This window comes from Pteronotus mesoamericanus, unplaced genomic scaffold, assembly GCF_021234165.1.
Source record: "Pteronotus mesoamericanus isolate MK-2021 breed Mesoamerican mustached bat unplaced genomic scaffold, CSHL_Meso_final contig_98, whole genome shotgun sequence".
Lineage (NCBI taxonomy): Eukaryota > Metazoa > Chordata > Mammalia > Chiroptera > Mormoopidae > Pteronotus > Pteronotus mesoamericanus.
The window spans coordinates 717,557-741,439 of NW_026555295.1; the positions used below are offsets into that span (position 1 = coordinate 717,557).

Here is a 23,883-nt window from a genome sequence, read left to right on the forward strand (position 1 = left end):
TTAAAATAGGATGCTGTCTCACTAATTCTCTATGTATATCAATAGCACGATTGACTATTATATTTAAAACAGAGGAGAAAAATAAACCAAAAAAATGAATTGGATTTTTTAAAGATATAAACTATGTAGGGTTAAAGCTATAAGTTTGTTTATTCAATCCACAAAGATTTATTTATTGCCTATTATGTGCCCACTTTTCTAATCCAAAAATTAACATCATCTGTCTTATAGGGTTGTTATAATATTTAGACTTTAAATACATAAATATACAAATGTATATTATTGTCTAAATCAGCTCAGGTTTCTATAACAAAATACCATTCCTGGCTTATAAGCAACAGAAATTCATTCCCCACAGTTCTGGCAGCTGAATATCCAAGATCAAGGAGCTGACAGCTTTGGTGCCTGGCAAGGGCCTGCTTTGCAGGCAGCCGAACTCTGTGTCCTCACGTGGGGAAGAGGCAAGGGAGCTCTCTCGGGTTTCTGAGATGGACACTAGTTCCAAACACTGTCAGAATGGGGACAGGCTTTTGGGGGATACAAGCATTCGATCTACAGCAATTGTTAACAGTCTGACATGTAGGAAGTACTCAGTAAATGTCAGGTACTGTGATCATTATGGAGCCAAGTAGAAAGACTTGGGATATATTTGAGCGAACTGAGCCAACGGAATTTGCTGATGGATTGGATGGGAAAGAAAAGGAAAGAGACAAACTAAGGACAATTCCAAGATTTTTGGTGTGAGCAAAGGAAAAAAAAAAAGTCAAGGAATCTAATAGGGTCATGTTAGGTGTGGTCTGAGATGCTTGTGAGACATCCATGTGGAAATGTCAAGGAGACAGCTGGGTATACAAGTCTCCAGCCCCACCACTCCACACCACTCAGAGGAAGATCCCAAGACCAGCAGCATCAGCAGCATCGCCTAGGAGCTTGTTGGAAATGTAGAACCTTAGACCCCACCCCAGACCAATGGAATCAGAATCTGCATTTTAACAAGGTCCCCACATGATCTGTATGCATGTTAAAGTTTGAGAAGAACTAAGCTAGAGTTCTGGGGAGAGAAGGACTTTATACTCCTCAGCATATAAATGAAGTTAAAGCTAAGGCCTGGATGAGCTCTCCTAGAGAGAGTGGGTAAAGAACACTGGGGGACCCGGGCCAGAGTCGTGGGGTGTCCCACACTTAGAGGTCTGGTACAGGACAAGGGAACCCCACAGAGGAAGAGGAGGAACATCCAGTGAAGCAAAGGAAAAACAAGGGTAGTGAAGGGTCCCAGAAGCCAGGTAATAGAATGTTTCAAGAAGTGGTCCACTGTGTAAAATGCTGCTGATGGGTTAAGTAAGATAAGAACAGAGACGGGGCCATGACTTGGCAACATGAGGTCATCAGTGGCCTCGGCAAGAGTAGCCTCAATAGCACAGAGAGAAGAGAAGACCAAGTATAGACAGTGGGGAAGAGGAAGTGAGACAGTGAGCAAAGGCAGCTCTTGCAAGTTTTGCTGAGAGCATAACGAGAGAAATGGGGTCGTGTCTGAGCTGCTCAGGTAGCAGACACTGGAACATGTCTGAATGTCAACGGGAATGTTGCAGTTGAGGGAGAGGGGGTGGAGAAAGGAAGAAAGGAAGACAGAGAAAGAGACAAAGTAAAGAGAAAAACAAAGAAGGGGGCAGGCAATGGAAAAACGAGAAAGACCGATTGCTGGAGTGCTGCTTTGAGAAGAAGAGAAGGAAGGGGGCCTGGAGCCCAAAGGACAGGCCCTGATAGAAGAAGGGCCACTCAGCTCCTTGCTTCTGTTCCTCAGCGAAGTCCAAGGCATGCAGCAAGGTGGGTGGGGGTGGGGAGAGAAGACTTAAAGAAAGAAGAACTGAATTAGTTATTTTGGAGAATGGAAAGTAAACGCCTCAGGATTGCTGGGTAGTACAAGGTGCTTTTTTGAGATTTTTTTGGACATGCATTTGAGAAACCCCACACTTTCCCATCACAAGCTTCAGTTCTCCAAAAATGTCCTGTTCTAATGCATGAACTATAGATTATGAGAAAATGCATCTTCTCCATCAATCCTCAGTATTCCTATAAGCAGTTATGATGTTAAAGGCCATCATCAGCAGAGCAAGGCTAGACCAAAGGGTCATCGCAGAGCCACAGCAAGATGGTGGCAGAAGCCCTTCACCTCCTCCATGAGATTTATGGCTGGGGGTGTTGCAGAACTTTTAACAACATGGAAACACAAGATGTCTCAAGAGAGGAAGTTTCTCCTTCTCTTCTGACAATTCACAAGAACTGCTAGGGGGTCTCTCATGAGACTACTACCTTGGTAAAGAACACCACAACACCACATACTGTTAATTGCCTTTAAGTGAGTTTTGAACAAGCCCACAGTCAATAATGCTTCCTTGGTTACCTTCCTTCCAGCTTGGAAACCAATGTTATCGAATAATCACATAATTCTTCGTAGCATTCCCTAATCCAGCTACTTAAAGCCCATTTCTGTGATCCAAATGTCAAATATCTGAAGCCTGGCTCTCCCCTGAGCTCTCTGTTCTCTCATAACACACATTCCACATACTCGGGGCCTGAGTACACTGTAGACAGCCCCCTTGTGCCCTCCTCCCACCTCCATCTATTTCCACTGCTTCCAAAACCTCATTGTCTTGGGAGCACACATTTTGCAAGATAGACGAGACTTCCCATCATCCCTCTCCCCTTGTGGCCGTCCTCTGCCACTCTCCCAGTCACTCCCCTCATGCACTGATGACTCCACCATCTTCCCCCATCACTACCTTTCTCATTCCTGATGACTTCAAATACACACCCACACAGGAATCCACCTGACACCCAGCCTCCCATTTCCTGGCCTCCTAACACCATCCTCTCCCCCATTCAGCCCACCCTCAGCCATCCAGTCTCATGGTCGTATACTCTAGACCTTGATGTCACCAATAAGATCACTGCCTCCAGCATCTGGATTTCACCTCCTACTCTTTGACCATCCCCTTCCAGCCCACCTACACCCCTTCTAGAAAATTGCCAATGCCTCTGGAACTTTCTGTTCGCTTTTTCACCACCTGCCCCCAAATATCCCTCCTTACCTAGCTTAAAATAACTAGTCCCGCTGGGTAACCATTCCCTTGCAAACGCCTTTGACTCCTTTGTCCCGCTCCCCTCCACTGTTTTTGCATCACAGAGCCTCCCCTTTGGTTAAGTGCGGCATGACCTTGCTCCAGGTGTGCCTCTGAGCCACTGACCCCTGCACACAACTGCGCAGAAAGGACTCAGCTGAAAATTCCCTGCACACCTTTCAAATGATTTCTTACCATTACTAGGCAACCTGTTCTTTCTTGGTGTAAACTCTTCAAGAGGATAGGTTCCCACCTTCTCATCTCTCCTCAAATCTTTCCCACACCTTCCTCACCCCCACTCTCAGCCACTGATGTTGTCTCACGTAGTGTAATAAAACGCCTAAAACCAGCCAGCACCACCTCATCTTCTGACTCAGTCCCACTAACCCTCCTGTGTCACCTATATGTCACTTTCCCAGAGAAGAATTCCCTGGCCACTGGCAAAAGCAGCCTCCTCTGGTCACCCTTTCTCTTATTACCTGAATTTACCTTCTGCACAAGTGTTAGTGCCTGGCACTGTTTGAGTGTTTGCATGTTTAGCATATTTCTCTCCTTACGAGAGTGTAACCTCCTGGTTCACCACAGCATCCCCAACACCTGGAACAGTAGGTGCTCATAGGGGGTGTTCAGTAAGCACTTGTTGACTTACTGATTCACTGAAATGCATAGTCAAACCTTACAAATTTACCTACCACTGTGATAAACTACTCATCATTGCTATAATACCTCAATCACACTTAAGAAATTTTTTATTGCTGTAAAATACACATAATGTCATCTGAATCCTATTTGGTGTGTACAGTTCAGTGATATTAAATATATTCATAATGCTGTGCAACCATCTCCATAACTCTTCATTTTGTAAAACTGAAACTCTAGACACATTAAACAATAGCTTCATGTGCACCCCACCTCAGTCCCTGGCCACCAGCACTCTACTTTGTATCTCTATGAATTTGACTACTCTAAGTACCTCATGTAAGTAGAATCATACAGTATTTGTCTTTCTGTGACTGGTTTATTTCACTTAGTGCATGTCCTCAAGGTTCATTTAGTCTGTAGTCCGTCAGAACTTCCTTTCTTTTTAACCCTGAATAATGTTCCACTGTATGTACATAATACACTTGAGTTGCTTCCATGTTTTAACTATTGTGAATAGTGCTGCTGTTAACACAGGTGTGCAAATATCTCCTTGAGTCCCTATATCAATCAAATTTAAATATACATTTCCTTAAACATCTTTTATGTAAGCTCCTTTTTGCCCCCTCCCCAAAAATGAACAGTAGGATTTCTATCTGGGCCGATTTATCTACTTGAAAGAGATAACTGAACTAAAAGTATGAAGACCAGAACTTGGAGTAAGCAAGTAAAAAATAATACAATCAATATTACAGCTGTCTTCCTGTCTTCCTCCCTCCCTTCCTCCCTCCCTCCATCCCTAAGGAGCAGCCTCTCATAACACAAACCACAGACTTCTCCAGAGAACAACTCCAGAAGCAGCCTGTGCAGGAGGGAAGGATCAGACACGCTAGTGTTTGTGACTCTACCCCACCTGCCATCACCTTCCTCTGGAGCAGCTCTCCTCCATCCCCTGCTTCTGCTCGCCCTCCCCACCTTCTATTATGCTTTTGCTGCCCCTTTGAGACTAAGAAAACATGGTTCCCCTGTTTGCCTTAGAATGGCAGAGACTTGCTGACATTTAAAAGACAAGAAACAACTAAAGAAGAGGTACTGTGACATTCAAGCACATGAAAAGATGCTCAGTGTCATTGATCACTGGGGAAATGCAAATTAAAACCACAATGAGATAATACTCCACATCTATCATAATACTTAAAAAAAAAAAAAGTAATACCTAGTGCAGAGCAATTACAACTCTCACCCATGGCTGGTGGGAATGCAAAATAGTATGTACAGTCACTTTGGAAACCATTTTTCAGTTTCTTATAAAATCAAGCAAACACAGGGCAGAGAGTTGTAATCTTGTGTTTACACAAAAACCTGCATGCCAATATACATAGTGCCTTTATTCATAGTCGTCAAAGCTGGAATTAACCTAAATGTCCTTTAATAGTTGAATGGCTAAATAACTTGTGGTACAACCATCCAAAGAAATATTATTCAGCCATCAAAAGTATTAGTATTATAACAACATGGACGAATCCTAAAACTACTACGCAAAGTAAAAGAAGTCAGATACAGAAGACTACATTGTATGATCCCATTCATATGACATTCTAGAAAAAGCAAAACCCAAAAGAGAAGGATAGTTTTCAGGGCTTGTGGGTGGACGGAGGAGATTCATTACAAAAGGGCATGAGGGGAACTCTCTTCTGTCTTGATTGTGATGGAGGTTACACAACTGTATATATTTGTCAAAATTCATAGAACTGTACATCAAAGAAAGGTGAATTTTTCTGTATGTATATTGTATCTCAAGCTTGACTTAAAAAAACACAAATAAATAAATTTTAAAATGACCTTCTAGACCCACACCAGAGTCTCTGTGCAGAGGACCCAGGCTCCAACTATAGTCACTGCATAGTTTTTATACAAGGCTGTTCAAGAAAAAAAAAAAAAATGACCTTCTATATAATACTGGGGGAACAAAATAGTAAATACCAGCAACACAAACAGCATAAGAATAAATCACTTTTTAAAACCTGGTTTCTGATCCTACAGTAGCATTTTAGCCTTGAAAGACCCTGCGTATGATACAGTACCTTGCCTGGTGATCCCAGGCTCCTCTCAAGTTGTCATCTGGGAGCTAGGCGGTCACCCATTTCCAACCATCCATCTGGGAGCTGGGAGGTCATTGCTCCTTGAATAGGGCACAAAGGATCTTGAACAGGGTACGAAGGATCAGACTCCAAATCCGCAGCCTCCTGAGCCCTCTGATTGGCAGAAGCAAAATGACTGACATCCTGAAAGTCTGCCTTGTCTAAGAGCCCCACCCACACCACCGCCCCAGTACAGCAGTGAAAAACGTCACTAAACTGTGCGATGACAGACAATGGGAATGACAGCATGGGAATGGAGACCTTCTCCTCAAAACCTGATTAACTGACTGAGCATTTTAGCAGGTGAAAGGCAATGGGGAACTTCAAACAGGAGAGACACCAAGCTAGTTTCGGATCAGCACCGAGGACTTGCTGTGCAAACAGAAGCCCTGCTCTCCTGGCCTGCTTCTCATTTCCCAGCTGACTTGTAAAATCCTGATGATCCTAATTCACAATAATAAAAACAAGGTTTCTTTGAGTAACTACAGCTATAGATCTGCTTTAAAACATTGTCGGCTTAATTAAGCATTGATCATGGGTGTCCCAGTTGCAGCAACTATTTGTCCCATTATTATAAATCAACCAAATAGATTTATCCTTTGATAATATCCCCTAGCTATTTTCATTGGGGTTTGAAGTTGACTAATGTTTAACATCATGGTTAAGATGAAAAGCTCCAATTTTAATAAAACAATAAGCAGAATAAAACAGAAGGCATTTTTTAATTATGGGATCATTTGAAAGTATACAAAATGAGAGATTGCACTATAATGTACCCCAAGTACCCATCACCTAGCTTCAGAATAGGCTGCAGTTTGCCCAAGAGAGTCCAGGTTATGCCTCTTGTCCCAATATAATTGTTAACTGCACCTCCTTTCACTCTAAAAAGTGCCAGTTTAGATGACAGATAATACCCAATCTCAATAATTATTATCAACAGATGGCCTTATCTTAATTCACCTCTAACCCTACTTATCTCCCAATAAAAAAAGGTGGTTTTGAGACAAAATCTAGGTATTATACCATTTCACCCATAAACATAATAGACTTGTAGGAGGAGATTTAAAAAATCCTTTTACATCCTTAATCTTGATATACCTCCAGTTCAGAACTAAAAATAACAGTTACAGACTTTAAAGCTGACAACAGTTTTACAGCCTGTGGCTTTAACAGAATTAAGATATATACAGCAGGACACCAAAACTTTTCAGTCTTGGTGATGATTGCTAAGGCTGAAAAATGAAGCAATAATCTTGAAATTAGATGGAAACGTTGAGGCAAATGAAATTTCTTGTGCAGATTTACTTTCTGAACAAAGAGCCTGGGGCACCCTCAGATCCCTCCTCGTCGTCCAGGTGAGGAAAGCCAGCAGCGCCTCCCCTGGGCGGATACACTCTGTTAGTTTACTCACTTTTTCTTTTAGGTCCTTACTTCCTACGTCTAAATCGAGTATAGGCAACTCTGACCAATGATCTTCTGTACCACTTGGGCAGTACTGTGCCCCAGGGCCCTAGGAGCAGTTTTCATCTTCCTTTAATCCTCATTTGTATCCCCATCTCTTTTAGACTATTAGCCAAACTCTTCTGTCTCACTTGCCACTTTCACTTCTCCAGAGTCTCTGAAGAAAAACAACAGTACTTGTCAGCCTCGCATGTAAACTACAAGCGCATCATCTTTGAGGGGGTGGCAGGGAGAATGTTTCAATGTTTCCGGATTCCTGTAGCTGGGAGAAGATGTTGGACTGGAGTTGATAGTTACTGCATCGAGTTGAAGGCATTTTCAGAACAAAGAAAAGCTAACTTCATAAGGGTTTGAATTTAAATCACAGCCATGCCAGTAGTCTGTCTTGCCATTACTTGCAGGGCTCGACTGAAAATTAATGTCCTTGGCTTCTAATTCAAAATGGCAGGCCTAACCCACCTATCCCTATGTTTGATCTCTCCTTAGTCCCCCATGAAATTGATCATAAGGGAATACAAATATATAATCCCACAATAACAAATTAAAGTAGTTCATTACCAGAGGAGAGATTACAAGTTTCTGGGGGACAAAAAAGCAGATGAGGAGCTGGTGGCTGTTTGAAGCCTCAGCCTAGATTTCAGGCAGAGGATGTTGGGGCCAAGGAGGCAGATGATCTCTCCGGCAGAGCCTGAAAGATGTCCCAGCCTCTGAGAGCGGAGGTTAGATGGAGGACAGGAAGTAAAGAGACTGAACATAGGGGCACAAATTGCAGGTCTGTCTGTGGAGCAGTAGACCTTTCCCTCTCCCTCTCCTACCTCCACAGTGATCCATAGCCAAACACTCAGCTGTCATTACCTCTGTATCTGTATCTCAAAATAGCATGCATGTACTGCTGGTTCTGAACTTATCAGCTTGATCACTGGGTGGGTCTTCTTGGAGAAGCTGCACGCACTGTGAAGGTGAACAAGAACAGCTGTGGTGGTGCTGGCGCCCCCGGCGAAACAGAATCTATCTGAACTTCCCCCTGGGAGCATTTTTCACTAGGGACCCGAGGGATGAGAGAGTGGAGCGCCTAAGAAAGATATGAAATCCTAGGGTGTTACTTATTGTGCAATAAACAATATCAACCCCGTCAGATAATGAACACTTGAAGAGTTTTCAGCTTTTAGAATTACCTTATAGACAAATCATGGAAAACTATGGCTAGGGAACAGAATGAATATTGTATCAGTTTTGATAATGCAAACGCAAGTGTTCAGCTAGAGGGAAGGAAGAAGCAGTAAAGGAGAGGTGGTGGTAATACCTTTATCTTACAGAGCTGAGAGTTAAATGACCCAATCAACAGTCCATGGAATGAAATATCTGGTTTTAATAAATGCATTGTCTGGAGTAGCGGGGATGGAAGGTGGTGAGGAGACATGAGGTGTAAATGAGCTGCATCCTTGACTTTCATGGAAGAAAGTCACTAGATGATGATTGAAGTTGATAAATTCAAAACAGCAGTAGCTTCTGCATGTTATTTTGAGATACAGAGAGAACTATAGCAGAGTAGAAAACACGGCTAAAAGTGGTTTTTCTGTGGATGGAGGATTTAGGGTGGGGCAGGAACGTTGCCTTTTGTTAGCAGCCCTTCAGTACTATTTGATTTAATAACTATGCACATGTATTGCCTTTAAAATAATAAAGACTGGGGACAGGAGAAGAATAAATAAAAATAATGGAATATTTTATGAAATATGAGAAAGAACATCTCACAGCACTGTTGGAACAGCATGGAATGGGTTAAGCTGGATACTGCATAACTATGGTAACAGATGTAGCTAATTTAGGACACAAATGAGGGTGTTGGAAGGCTCTAAGAGAAATATGGTGCTAAGAGGGAAGGAGAATAAATTCTAAATACAGGAATGCTGAGATAATCAGTGTGGATGCTCTGCCATCTGACACAAGTAAAGGAGGAAAGAACGGAAGCCGCCCTCACTTTTCTGGTGGCTTTTCAGCCCAGATTTTTAAAAGCAAAAGTCAAGAGATTCTTATATGGGCTCCATGCTGAGCAAAGAAAGCAAACACGATGAAATTCATACTCAGTAAAATAATATGGGTGGAAAATCGTGTCCATTGTTAAATGAAATTCTGTCTGCAGTAAGGCCCCATGCACTTCAAAGTTTAATAACTTAATTTGTTCTTGAAGAAAAACAATTTACAAATGACATTCAAATACACATGTATTGACTTTCCCCTCAATAAACTGACTCAGAATTCAGCACAAGCATTTAACTACCCCTCTCCATGTTCCACAGGAAATGACCAAAGGAACATAAAAACAGGATCAGATCTGCACCAGGACCAGTTATCAGGGAGGCTGCCATCCGCACGGCAGAGTCTGTGAGGAGTCGACATTTTTGCAACATCAGTTCTTCCCACCCAGGAACTTGACACTTGATTTCTGGAATAAATATTGGTAGTTCATGTTTTCTGCAAAAATTGTCCATTTCACCAAGATTTTCACACGTTAAGAGTACAATAATGCAAATTGTTCTTATGATTTCAAATCTCTTCTCCCCTTTGTTCCACATATCATGTCTAGTATTATAACATTTTTAAAAATCTTAATTAGGCTTCCTAGCAGGTTGTCTATTTCATTGGCTTTCTCAAAGAACCAACTTGCCGGACAAAAAGGTGAGGGGAGAATATACAAGGTGAAGTAAAGAGGCTGTGAAAGGTGTGTGTGGAAGCTGGCGGGGGGCGGGGGCAGGCAGGGGCGGTGTATGTCCAGGAAGTTAATGTCCAGAAGGACGGTGGTTCAGCCTACCTAGTGGGAGAGTGTACAGAAAGGTGATGTGAGCAGTAAAGGTAGGTGAGGAGTTTGGGCTTTATCCTGAGGGTAGAGGAATGAGGAGATTTGATGTTTGCCTACGAAGGATCACTGTGGATGGATGGAGGGAGGTCAGGCTCAGTGTCTGACAAGAAGGCGGAGCCTCTGGAGTAATCCAGGGTTCCAGCCAGGAGCAGGTGGCTGTGTGAAACCAAAATGCAAGCAAATTAGTCCAGGCAGGATAGAGTGCAACTTCAGTGAAGTAGGGACCAAAGTCTAGTGGGGCCTCATGGAATCACTGTGGCCACCACAGGGGAGCAAGTGGCTTCTTCTCTAAATTGGCTGGGGAAGTTTTCCCTCATGTCTGTGTGGGGCGGGCAGGGGGTTAGTCTCCTCACCCTGTTCCTCTCCCCTTTTAGGTCTAATATGGCCACCAGACTGAGATTTCATGTCCTCACAGGTCCCCTGGCTGGTTCAATCAGCTATGTGTATATGTATGGGGATGCAGTGGAAGATGTCAAATGGTCCTTAGAGCTGCCACTCATAGAAGTCAGAGGGATTTGCTGCTTGTGTTGATAAGTCCAGCTACTTCCTAGGTATCATTCCAGATACCATGTGGAACACAGAAATTTGTTTTCTGGCAACCATATCCTACACTCCCTGGCTTCTAGGTCCTGCATGGGTTGCTTGTGGGTAAGGTCCTGTGTCACATCAAGTACATTAGAAATATTTACCGCTGGGCCACGTGGCATTTACTTATGTACTTATGCATCTTTATTTGTAGCTGCAACTGCTGGGGCGATCAGAACTGACCTGGCTTGAAGCTGGCTATGTTAAAGCCCCACTTCACTGGGGGTTCCCTCAGCACATGTCCAGACTCGGGGTCCAGACACTCAAGGTGGAAGGTGCTGTTAGAGTTCATAGAGCCCTTCCCCTGCCTATCCCCACGCCCTGCCCACCTCAACCTACCACAACCCATCCAGACCTGGTTCAGTGAGCCTGAGGAATATCCTAGAACTTATCTGCGAGAACATCCTTGCTTCTTCCCAGGAGGGACCCTTGTTAATCATGGGATGGCTGATGTTGGTTGGCACCATCTGTACCGTATCTTCCACAGTCCTTAAAGAATCTGGGCCCATTGTTCTCTCCCTGTTCTCTAAAACTAAAATGGATCTCTCTTGGTCTTGCTTTGCTTGGCTCTGTCCTGGTTTTAGCATTGAACATCCCTCATCCCAGGAAACCCATCAGTCCTGGGCAATCAAGGCCCTAGAGACACAGATTCAAATATAGCTGTGTGTGTATGACATATATATGTATATATCTATGATACATATATGTAAAAAGGAAAACTACCAAAAACGTGATTATAATGGGAGGCTAACATATTTCTTGTCATCTTTGACAGGTCACGTAGGTACAAAGAAAATTTTAAAATAGACTTAACAATATAGTCAATAAATGTGTTTTCATCTATACAGCTAAATATTGTACTCCACAGAGAACCGACTTTTCTTTTTACCTCATTTCATAACATTGGCTCATCTTTCATGTGTCATTTATCTTGCTGAAGACAGAGGCAGTGTTTGGTATTACTTCCTTAAAATTCTTTCAGGCTGAAACTATGTCAATCAAGGTATATGGAATCAATTACTGGGGCTGTTTCTTTCTAGAGATTCATAATTCTATCCCAAGAATCTTGGGTGTGTCCTTGTACACAGTTCAAAATGCATACGCTGCAGAGAAAACCCTTTTGAAAGAAAAAATTTCTCATGGGCCCACGATTGACCTAAGTCACTTCTATTAAAATGTAACTTAAATATTATACTCATAAAGGCCAGTTCTAAACATTTGTCCTTTATAGCTTTTACATAGATAAACTGCCAAAACAAACAAATACAACTATCAAACTTTAAAATGTCAAATTAATGAAATAAATTCACTGCAACTAATAATACTGTTTTACTGGAACTAAAACACCATTTTGGGTTTAACAACAGAAAGATGTCGCCTCGGGTCTGGTCACTGCACAGTTTCATTTTCTGAATTTTGACTTCAACAATCTGAATGAAGACAATGCAAAAAGCATGCTGTTCAAAACAATATTAACATTAAAAATGTGTCTGGTTTAAGGTTCGACTATCAAAACCATCCAGGAGTGCCTACATAAATGAGGTGGCATTTCATACTAATAAGAATAGTAATAATCTCTAACATATATTGAACCTTACCATATGCTCCAATTCTTTCACATGTAATACCTCTAATCCTTTCAATATACCTGTGAAATCAATACCACATATTATCACAAGAGGAAACTGAGAAACAGAGAGGTTGACTAACTTGCTTAAGTAGAAAAGTAGATCTGAAGTCAGGCAGTCTGGCTCCACTTAGCCATTGCACCAAATTACCTGCCATTGCTTTGGACATAAGGTAGTTATCGGAGGGTTACTAATTCTGCTTTAAATACAGATCTAATCCAATTACTGCTAAAACCAGCAAGAGCAACTTTTTCGTTGAGTTTTTACTACAACACCTGCTGCTAATAAATTGCTGGGACTCAGTCCATATGCAGGTGGATCTGGCAGGAAAGCTGTATTCTTTGCCAAAGCAGCAGTGGTCACCAGGGGCTGTTATGAGGTTGGCAAACCCGTGCCTATTTGAACCCACCTCTCTCTCCACATGACCCTGTTTCAATCCCCCTCCCTCACCCATGCTGTGACCCAGTCAGCAGGCCCACCCTGGGCTCACAAGGGAAGATACAGAGGGTTAGACTCAGCATTGATTTGGAGGGGACCATCAAGATGACCCAAGACACATTTCTATTATTCATTATTTAAAGTTATCATTGTAATTAGAGAAGACACAAAAGATCTCACAAAAGACATATATCCTCAGAACCTCAGGGACCTGAGAGACCTGTGACCATGTGAGTTCACATGGAGGAATCCCATAAAAAAACAACTGAAGACAACCCCTCCTTGTGTCTGACGAGGATATGATTGAAAACTTCATTCCAAACACTGTATCATATTTGAAAAAAATTCCTTGCTGCTGTTACGAGTCAAGAATTATTGTGTTTTCCTTAAGAGATTTTTATTTTATGTTTTTATGTTCTGGACATGTGATGTTTTGTGTTTGTGCTTTTCCTGCACAGCTCGTAACACAATTTGTAATTATATATTCATTGGAGATATTTCTTCATGAATGTCTGTTTCTTGCATTTGTCTGTAAATGCCACCAGGGCAGAGACCATGTCTGTGTTTCACAGAAAATGACACATAGTAGGTGCTCACTGAATGTTTGTTGATTGAACAAGTGAGTGAATGAGTCAACAAATAAATGAAACATATGTGCCATGGGCTGGTCAACCTCCCTTTTTGCATGAGCTACTAGAAAGTTGAGAGCTAGATTTGTTTCCACCTCATGAAAGGTGTAGGGGATCTTATGCTTATATTTTTGTATTAGTCTCATTCTTAATTCCATTTATGTCTCTACTCCTTGTTTCCTTTTTTTCTTTCCCATCTACTTCTTAGTCTGCCTTGCTATATTTTATGAATTCCTGTAAACTGTCTTAAATCCCTTGTGAAACAAGGGATAATATATTTATCAAAGTCTTTTTGTGTGTGTGTGCGCGCGCATGTGCGCATGTATATATTTAAAATCTTAACATTAAATTCTCTGCCAACAAACACATTTAATCACCTGCAAACTCTTAAGAATAGCTGAGGCTCACTAATTTGAGCACTATAATAACATTGAAAGCAAATTCAGTCCACGCCTAGAAACTACATGTGCTGTGTCATTTCAGGCAGTGTTGTGTAGTATGTATGTGACTAGTACATTTCTAACGGGGCTAAGCAGTTGGATGGGCAAGAAAGAATATAGGGCTTGCTACAGAAATGTTATGGATTTTGGATCAAAGAATGTTTTATTGTTAGTGGTGCTCCAAAATGTATTGACAGCATACTAATACTGAAAAGTTTGCTTTCACTGTTCCCTATTGGGGGTGGTGCTTTGGGCAAGATCCTGGTCCACAGGCATTGAGAAATGTCTGATCATGTTACAGAATGAAGGTACAAAGTGAGCATAGCAAATGGTCTAACCCCCTTTTTAAAATCTCTAACATTTATTATTCATATGTTAGTGGGCAGACGGCTTGCAGTCTGATACTTTAGTTACCTTCTCTGATCTTATTCATTTAAAACACTTTCATTTCGAATGTTGACCAACTATTTTTCCCTTAAAATGAAACATCATTTTCAAATCCCATTCATGAGGCCATCTCTTACTACCCTAGTTAAATATCTCATGTATCGCAGCTGGACCCACACACTAGATATGAAAAGAGGGGAGTCCACTCTCTCCAATCATTTGCTCCCCTTCTTTAAGGTTACTCACAAAACACTAAATGTCCATTTCAGAAACTGAGATTTTATTTCTGTTATTTATAAGGCTCATTTGAGTCCATTGAATTTTAGGTGACAAACTGCCAGAGGAGGGAAGAGTGGGTGTAAAGAAACAGACGGGTAATAATCATGTGCCACAGATAAATGACAAATTTTTAAAAGAATTTGATAGGGTGTGGGCTGGGGCTTTTTTCCTTCTCTCCCCCTCCTTTATTTTGGGGGTGGGGTGGGGGTGGAAAGCAAGGGTGGAGATTAGAGAAGAAAAAGAAGGGGGAGTAAAGGGAAGACAATAGGCTAGACCCTGAGCGCCTGCTCAGCATCCTAAAGGAGCCTGCCCCTTCCACCCCTCCCCCACAGCAGGTAGGCTGTGGTCGCGATTTCAAAACAAGCAGACGTAGGCCTCCACCTCCCGCCTCTGGACTATCGAGGGTGGCCTCCACCAGGGGTGCGGGAGAGGAGGAAAGGCACGGGAAGAGAAGGGAGGGAAGATGGAAGCTAAGACATGAAGAGATTGTCAAGACCTCCTAGGGGACAGTGGCCTTTTTCCCTCCAAAGTAGTGGAGTCGCGTAAAAAATCCAAGCCCACCGGGACCCGCTCACTTCACAGCTTCACTGTTCCAAATGCAGGCGGCTGCCAACGCCCCACCTGCTCTCGGGGCAGCTGCGGGGAAGCGCCGTGACCCGGAGCTGGAGAGGCCCGGGGAGCGCGCTCAGCCCAGCCAGGCGCGCCCGCACCGCTGCCCCGGAGGGCGGCGGCCAAGCCGGAAGGGGAAGGAGGGGCCGCTGCAAAGCGAAGCTGCTACCCGCTAGCCCAGCGTTGAAGAAAGCTCCACCTGTCAAGCGTTGCGCTCAGGGCGAGCGGGTCCAGCCGTCCCCAGGCCGAGGCCAGGGCTCAGCAGCCCGGCTCTCCAAAGAACCTCCAACGTTACATCATCAACAGAAACCTTTAGCCATAAAACAGCCGCGGGGAAGGGCTGCATCGCAGACGCACTTACTAACAGATGCTTGCCGATCTGGACCATCCAGCTCCGGCACAGTGGAAGGATGCTGTAAGGTCTCAAATTCCATTAAAATAAACAACACCGAGGCAAGCCCATTGGGCTCACGGTGCCCATTCCGGAGACGGGCTTACCTTCTGCACGGCTCTTTATCCATCTCTAGGCTTCCACTGTAGGCTGTTGTTTTTGTTTTGCTCGGTTGATTTTTTTTTTTTTTTTGCTTCTTTTTTTGGATCTGCTTAATAAATGCACCCAGCTAATCTGCAAAGCAGTGTTTTCTCCCCATCCTGCAGCCCCGCACTTGTCGGAGGTGCCTAGAATTCCACCAGCAATGCAGCTTCTGGCGTCACTGATGATTACACACAACAGCGGCTGCCTGCCACTCCTTGACAAAAGATGTTCGTTCCCGCTCGTCCCTTACAGCCCTGCCGTCAGAATTAAATCCATTTCCCGCACGAGGCTGGGAGGAAATGAGAAGCTCTCCTGGCTGTGCACGCTGACAAAAGGACACTTGGCGGTGCCTACAGCGCCCCCTCCAGAGGGCCGCTGTCTGGCCGCCCGGGGCCACGGTGCTGCAGTGCCCCCGCCCGCAGTGCCCGCCGCCGGCGCTGCCGCAGTCCCGCAGCCCCGGGCCTCTGCCCACGTCCACACCGGCACCACGAACGGCCGGGACAGCCAAGAGCCAATATGAGGATTTTGTTACTAGGAAGAAAATCTGAAACGTGAGCTCGCTTAGAGGGTAACCCCCAACACATCCAATAAAAAATAAAATAAAATGAGAATTTAGGATAATAAAATAAATAAAAGAAGGAAAAAAAGTCTTACACCTGGAATATGGTTTGTCAAGTGGAGGGGTCCAGCTCCCTGCATTGCTCACTACCTCCTCTTCTCACCCTTCTCCCCTCCCTGACTTGAGGGAGCAGGTATTTAGTGAATGGGGAACTGGGTGAAGAACCAGAATACTTGGCCACAGTCTCAGATATGCCCTTTGATGAAGTCGCTTAACCTCTTGGCACCTTATTGCCTTCCTCTGTAAAATGACAGTACCTAAGGCACCTCCCATTCCTTACACTCTCTGACAGTGTTTCTCAGAGAGTGGGGACATCAAGTGGCAGCTTGAGACTTCAGACCTCATCAATCTCCACCATCTCCCCCAAAATTCCCTAAATCAATATTCACTCCAAGTGTTTCTAAAAATGTGACTTCAGGGCAAGTACAGCTTCCAGAAAATCCTCTGGTTACTGTCCCTAACAAGATTATGGCCCCTCTGCTCCTTCTAGGTTCTGGGGCACCACAGCCCTTCGACATCCCCATAAAAACCACCAGACCCTACCACAGAGCTGCCACAGAACCAGAATCTCTGCAGATGAGCCTAGGAATTGGTATTGGTGACAAGCATCCCTAGTGATTCCTTTGCACACTGACATTTAAGAAATTCTACTCTATGCAAGTTACGACTGATGTGGGGTTGGGGGAAGGAGGGGAGAAGAGAGCGAGAGAGATGCCCTGATCTGTGTGGCTCAGTTGGTTGAGCATAGTTCTTCAAAGTGAAAGGTCACTGGTTCAATTCCGATCAGGACACATGTCTGGGTTGTGGGTTCAGTTCCCCTATTGGGGTGTGAACAAGAAGCAACCAATTGCTTCTTCCCTTTCCCCCTCCCTTCCTCTCTCTCTAAAAATTAATAATTGTTTTTAATTAAGGGAGAGAGAAAAATGCCTGGTATAGCAACCCTAGAACAACTACCTGGCATTCCAATTCAGATGCCAGAGCAAACATTTCCCTTCTGCTCTAGCTCCTCTAATCCCTTCATCCCCTATTCTCTGCACCTTCCTTCCCCCCTCAGAGCCTCTCACCCATTCTCATTTCATCTTCAGAGTCACTGTGTCACACAAGCACTTTTCCCATTCTCATGTCGAAACCTGCTAGAATTACAAGCAGCTCCACCACCAGGACCCAAAGTCTGTCTGGCCAGAACCAGGAAGTGAAGTGTTTATTGATACACTTTAGGTAGCTGTGCATTATCATTATGCGCTGGTTATACCTGAGAAGTTGGGGATGCCTTCTCCAGAGCCCTGAGATCACAGGTATGGAAGAGCCTTTTCTGAAATAGAACTCAAAAAGGAAGTAGAGAATTTTTGTTCAGTCCAGAAAGAGCAGGTTTCATAAATTCCCTCAGTCGTTTCCATCACTCAAAAATTTATATTCCTGGTGTATTATTTAGCTTTCTCAAACTGATAATAGCAAACTCTTCTTGGCTCCTGCCACTGTTCTGAGGGCTTCACATGCATTTTTATTAATTTAGTCTTCAAGAGAACTCTGTGAGGATGGTACTATCATTGCCCCATTTTACAGATGAAGAGACTGAAGCACAGAGAGGATAGGTAACTTGCCCAAGGTTGCACAGCTAGTGTGTGGCTGAGCCCTATGATTAAGTACTATGTTAACTACTATGGTTTCAGAGCTTGAGCCCTGACCACTACCCCGCACATGACCTCTCAGAGGAGATAAAATGTGGACTTTAAAAAGCAGAATTAATTTAAGACACTGGTAAAGGGGATATGGCTGATATACTTTCCTTTCCCCAGAAAGTTATTGTGTTCACCTAGCCATTAGACTCTAAAAAAAAAAAAAAAAAAAAAAAATCCCTCCTTCTCCCAGATGCCCTCTGAATCTGACACCTGAATATTAAGAGTGCTGGGAAGAGTAGCACCATCCTGTGGCTTTAGGAGTTGTTCAAATGCCAAACAGAAGACAAGACTATTATATTAACTTCCATATTCATAGCCTACATGGAATTTTAGTTGAAGTTCCTAAAGTTCTCTCTCATCCAAGTCCAAATTCATGTTGAAATCCAATGAAAGAAACCGTCAGTGTAGCTGGCTTCACAGGTTGTGCTGGGAAGATCCCTAGAATTCAGAGGCCCCACTGCAGAAAGTCCAAGATGCCTGGCCCTTAACTAGGGACAGGGAAGCATAGGAGACTCTGTGTCAGACCCAGAAAATCAAATCACACTTGGCTAGTCCCCAGTGACCAATTTAAAATTAGATTTTCTGATTGATTTGCAATAAAATTATTTCTAATCTCTAAATCTCTTGAAAAAAATGTTTCTGGCTGGCAATAACTTGTAAAGAGAGCAGATGGCTGTGTAACAGACACCCACAATGTCCCCATCTCTTGGTGTTCATGCCCTGTGTAATGCCCTTCCCTTGGGTGCTGGCAGGATCTGCGACTTGCTCTTAACTAACAGAATACAGCAAAGGGGACAGGGTGTCAGTTCTGCAATTATATGTTGCTTCATCTTGCTTGCCGACTCTCTTGATTGCATTCTTGGCTTGAATGCTTTGATTAAGGAAATAACCATGTTAGGGAAACCTACATGTTGAGGAATTGAGGGTGACACCAGGCCAGATCCTTCCCCAGCCAAGCTGTCAGCTGAGACCACAGCCCAGGCCACCACTTTGGCTCCTGCCTTGAGAGAGACATTGAAGCTGAGGACCACCTAAGCCATGCTTGGGCTCAACTCCTCCCCAATAGAAACTGTAAGATAACAAACATGTTGTTTTAAGTTTCTAGCTTTGTAGTAACTTGCTACACAGCAGTAGATAACTAATAGAGTGCCTTAGCACTCTCCAGGCCCAGGCATGCTTACCGGTGACCTTCCCCGGGTGTGCTGCAAGTGCCGGAGGAATTGACACTCCAGGGAGCAACTCTCAACCAATGACCATCAGGAGTTAGTGGATAAACAGCCTGGGTCCCTCATTCCAGGTGCTGGGAGGACACTTATGTGGCCTGTTGTATGCAGTCTCCCAGAGGGCCTCAGCAGGACTGAGCCGCAGCTGCCCACAGCAGTAACCTGCTCAGTCACGCGTCTTTCGCAGGCTGCCTTCTTCCCTGTATCACTTTCCCACTCCCCTATTGGTGTTTTCTTTCCTCAAGTAAACTACACATCATGGCCTACTTGTAGAGGAATCCAATTTAAGACTGTAGATGGAAGAAAGACAATGTTTTTAGAGTAAGACCAATGATAAATTTTAAGTCTAGATCTCCTGCAGACCCCACTCTCTCAACAAGTAGAAGGTCAGCCAATCCTGTGGCCAACGCCTGCTGTGGAAGGAGAACAGGGAGTCCAAGGTTGGGGCTGTAGTCTCCGTCCCAGGGACTGTGTGGCCTCAAGAAAGACCCTGACCCCAGGTCTCACTTCACAGCTGTAAAGTGAGGGCAGCAGTGACTACCCTCAGTTATGGGCTGAATTGTGTCCCCCCAACATCTCTATATTGAAGTCCTAACCCCTAGTACTTCAGAATGTGACTTTATTTGGAGTCAGGGTATTCAAAGAGATAATTAAGAAGTTGAAAAAATAAAGTCATATGAGTGGGCCCTAGTGTCTTTATAAGAAGAGGAAATGTGGCACAGACTGGCACAGAGGGAAGACCATGTAAAGACACAGGGAGAAGACGGCCACCCACAGCCGAGAAAGGCATCAGAAGAAACCAACCCTGCTGACACCTTGGTCTCTTGATCTCAGATACATTTTTGTTGTTCAAGCCATCCAGTCTGTGGTAGTTTGTTGTGGCAGCCCAGCCTCTCCTACCACCCAGGGTTGTCACGCAGGCAAGATGAAAGTACGTAACAGTCTTATGCCCTGGCCAGGTGGCTCAGTTAGTTGGAGCACCATCCTGTGTAGCGTGTGGGGACGCCACCTGTTGCGTAGTGGGCGCGTGAGGGGAGTACCGTCATGGGTCACTGCTTGTCCCGGGTCCAGGCAGCAACTGCCGCGGGGAGACAGAGAGCGTCGAGGGGCATGTGGCGCCGGGATCTGAGGATTACAGTCCACAGTCCGGGGCCAGCTGAGATGGGAGCGGGGGCTCTGAATCCCGCAGAGCCGGTCCCGAGGGTGTCATGGATGGTGGGAATAAACAGGAGTTATAGCAAACACTTCTCTGTTTGCCAGGAGAAGGGATAAGGAACATTCCTCTAGAGGGGAGGAAGGCCCCAGAGTCCCTTTGTTCAAAGGCTTTTATTGAAAAGGTTATCAGTAGGGCTAGGAAGCAGGAATGCACAGGTTATCCCATTATATCATTATGTTAATGTTTACAGAGAATAGGTGATGTTTTGAAGAAAACAAATGGCAGGAACACACTGATTTACATGGGTCGGAGAGGAGACTAGTAAATGAGAGAGACTAAAGATGAGAGCTTAGTAAACATAAGAGTGCCTAAGGGTAAAGTGTTAGGGTCTGTGAATAATGTAAATTTCTTTCCCAGCATGAGGTGGCTATAGCTTCTCAGGGAAGAACAAAGCACACTTTAAAGAATTTACGTTTAGGCCTGATTTCCTTGGGAACCGCCAGATCTGGTTTAGGACTGACCTCAGTATTGTTTCAGGTCTGAGCGAGGCAGGGGTAGGGAGCTGCCAAGAGACAAGGAGACTTTTTTCAGATAGAATGAGGACTCCAGCCATGTCTAAGCTGAGCTGAGGGGTGCAGGCCTGTTTGCCCTTTCTCCATGTCCCCCAATTTCATGTCTGCCTCCCATACCAATCGATGTCTGGCTTTAGGTTGTTATCACTACATGAGAAAACTTATTGGTCACCAACAAGCGACCATTACAGGGCAAAGCAGAGAGGCAGGAGCTACACCCCTGCCTGGGGGGACAGGTTATGTCTCCTCAGGGGTCTGTTTCTCCAAGGCCTCCCTGATTATTTCCAGCCTTGGGCGCCGCCATTCCCCCTCCCGCCCACCTATCGGCAGGGTTACAGTTCCTGAAACTAGACAGGGTGTTTTCCAACAGTACTGTACACCAAAAAGTGGCAGGTTCAATTCTCAGTTAGGGCACCTACCTAGGTTGCAGGTTCAATCCCCAGTTGGAGTACGTATGGGAGGCAACTTTTTTTTTTTCTTAGATTTTATTTTTAGAGAGATGGGAAGGGAAGGAGAAAGAAAGAGAAACATCAACGTGTGAGAGAAACACTGATCAGTTGCCCAACTGGGAACCCCACAGCCCAGGCATATTCCCATACCAAGAATCAAATCAGTGACCTTTTGATTTGTGGGACAACGCCCATCCCGTAGAGCCATACCAGTCAGGGTGCAATTGATTGATGTTTCTCTAACAATAAACATTTCCTAGGGTGAGAATTAAAAAATATTTACAATCTCATTTGTAATTACTGATTATAATGAGACAACCAGCAGCTGTAACACCAGCCACACGAGGGAGGAACTATGAAGGGCAGTGAGTTCCCACATGCAGTTGGTGAAGAGGCCCCAGACTCCAGAAGAAAGACAACTCTTGTTATAAAATGGCAGAGAACTTGGCTAAATTGTGTCCTAAGTGTTTTAAAGAAGGTAGAAATTGCAAGTGGCACAATTGGATATTTAGCAGAGGAGATTTCTAAGCAAAATATTGAAGGTGCAACTTGGTTCCTTCTTAGTTCTCATAGTAAAATGCAAGAGAAAGATGAATTGAAGAAAGAATTGTTAAACAAAAAGGAAGCAAAACTTGGAGATTTGGGAAATTTTCAGCCTACCTATATTATAGAAAGTGAGAATGCTTGTGCTGAAGAGAGCACTAAGGGTATAGTTGAACAACCATTTGATAAAGAGATCATGGGTACAACTCCTAGACTTGATCAGTCATCTCAACAGAATCCAGGAATAGAGATGGGATTATACCAGCAACAACACTGCCAGTTTGAACCAAAAGGGACAGGACAGATTGAAGGCAGGTGTTGGACTTCCCAGATTCTACAGAACCAAATCATAGGTTGCAAACATGCACTACTCTATGAAGAAAAAGCATGACCCCAAAGGCAACTGAGAGATCATCAGGGCTGCTGCTCTGACCACAAGCCCAGGAAGCAAGTCCTGATTTCAGAGGGCAGGGCCACCACTGCATAGGGACAGGGTGGTGGCAGGTGGTGGGAGGAGAAAGTCAGGAATGGAGAATGATGCCGCTAAACCAGGGCTTCTGTGAAGTCATAAGATCTAATGGAACTAACCTTGCTAGATTGGAGGCCTACCTGAGACCCATCATCCTTTATTCTTTCCTATTTCCCTTTTGGAATGGGAATGTCTATCCTATGCCTATTCATCATTGTCTTTTGGAAGCATATAACTTGTCTGGTTTCATAGGTTCACAGCTGAAGAGGAATTTTGGCTCAGGAGGGATCACACCTAGACTCTTACCCATATATTACCCATAGGGATTTAGATACTTAGATGAGACTTTGGACCTCAGACTTTAGAGTTAATGCTGGAAAGAGGTAAGACTTCTGAGGCTGTTGGAATGGAATCAATGTATTTTACATGTGGCATGGACATGAATTTGAGGAAGTCAAGGGCAGAATGCTATAGACTGAATTGTGATTCCCCAAAATTCCTATGTTAAAAGCCCTACTCAACAATGTGACTATTTGGAGATAAGGCTTTTAGGAGGTCATTTAGGTTAAGAGAGGTTATAAAAGCTAGACCTTAATCCAATACAATCACTGTCCTCATAAAAAGAGGAAGTGATACCAGAGCTTGCTCACTTGCACTAGCTTGCACTATGTGTAACTAAGGAGAAAAGCGCAGCTGCTGCAATTCAGGAAGACCATCCTCACCAAAACCAAACCTTCCATTCCTTGATCTTGGACTTCCCAGCCTCCAGAACCTTGAGAAATAAATTTCTGTTGTTTAAGCCACCCAGTCTATGGTATTTTTATGGCAGCCAAAGCCAACTAATACACACTTTGTGCCTCACTTTCCCCATTGGTAAAACAGTGATAATCATGCTAGTAGGAAAATTATAGGAAAGTTAACATAGGTAAAATATGGAAAAGAGAAGCCAGCGTATATTAAATGCTATGTAGTTTTGAGCAACTGTTACAAAGATGAAGACTGTCTCTATGCTCAAGGTGTTTGGGTGTCTAATTTGTACAAAGGGGCTATATGGCCCTAGCTGGGTGTTGAGGTAACCCTGAAAATTCTCCCTCCCATTGGCTAGTAGTTATAACTCCATATTCTTCTTGCTTTAATTTGTATTCATTTTAAAGGTTAATTTGCCCAGGAAGGGTAACAGTCACTTGTTCCTGAAAACAGATGGAATGAAAGGTATTAGGTGAAGGCCCTGCAAGGACAAGGACGGAAACCTCTGGAGGGCCTGAGGGGTAAGGCTGAAGGCCGAAGGCCCTGAGGCCTATTTCTTCAAAGCATGAAATTAAGGAGAAAATAGAGTTGAGCAGATTTGTAACAAGCAAGTCTCTTTAAAGGGTAATTGTAAACTTTGAATTATCACAAAAAATGTTTTTCAAGACTCCAAAAC

At 43.9% G+C, this 23,883-nt stretch overlaps 1 protein-coding gene across 2 annotated transcripts in view; it reads right to left on the reverse strand.

Annotated features, from left to right (window-relative positions):
* The window catches only part of ADD2 (adducin 2), a 99,631-nt gene extending 83,615 nt beyond the window's left edge, over window positions 1–16,016 (reverse strand). For both annotated transcript variants that reach the window (XM_054586816.1, XM_054586815.1), the window contains exon 1: window positions 15,714–16,016. The gene's annotated coding sequence lies outside the window, so the exon portion shown is untranslated. The remainder of the gene's footprint in view (window positions 1–15,713) is intronic.
* Between the last annotated feature and the right edge of the window lie 7,867 nt (window positions 16,017–23,883).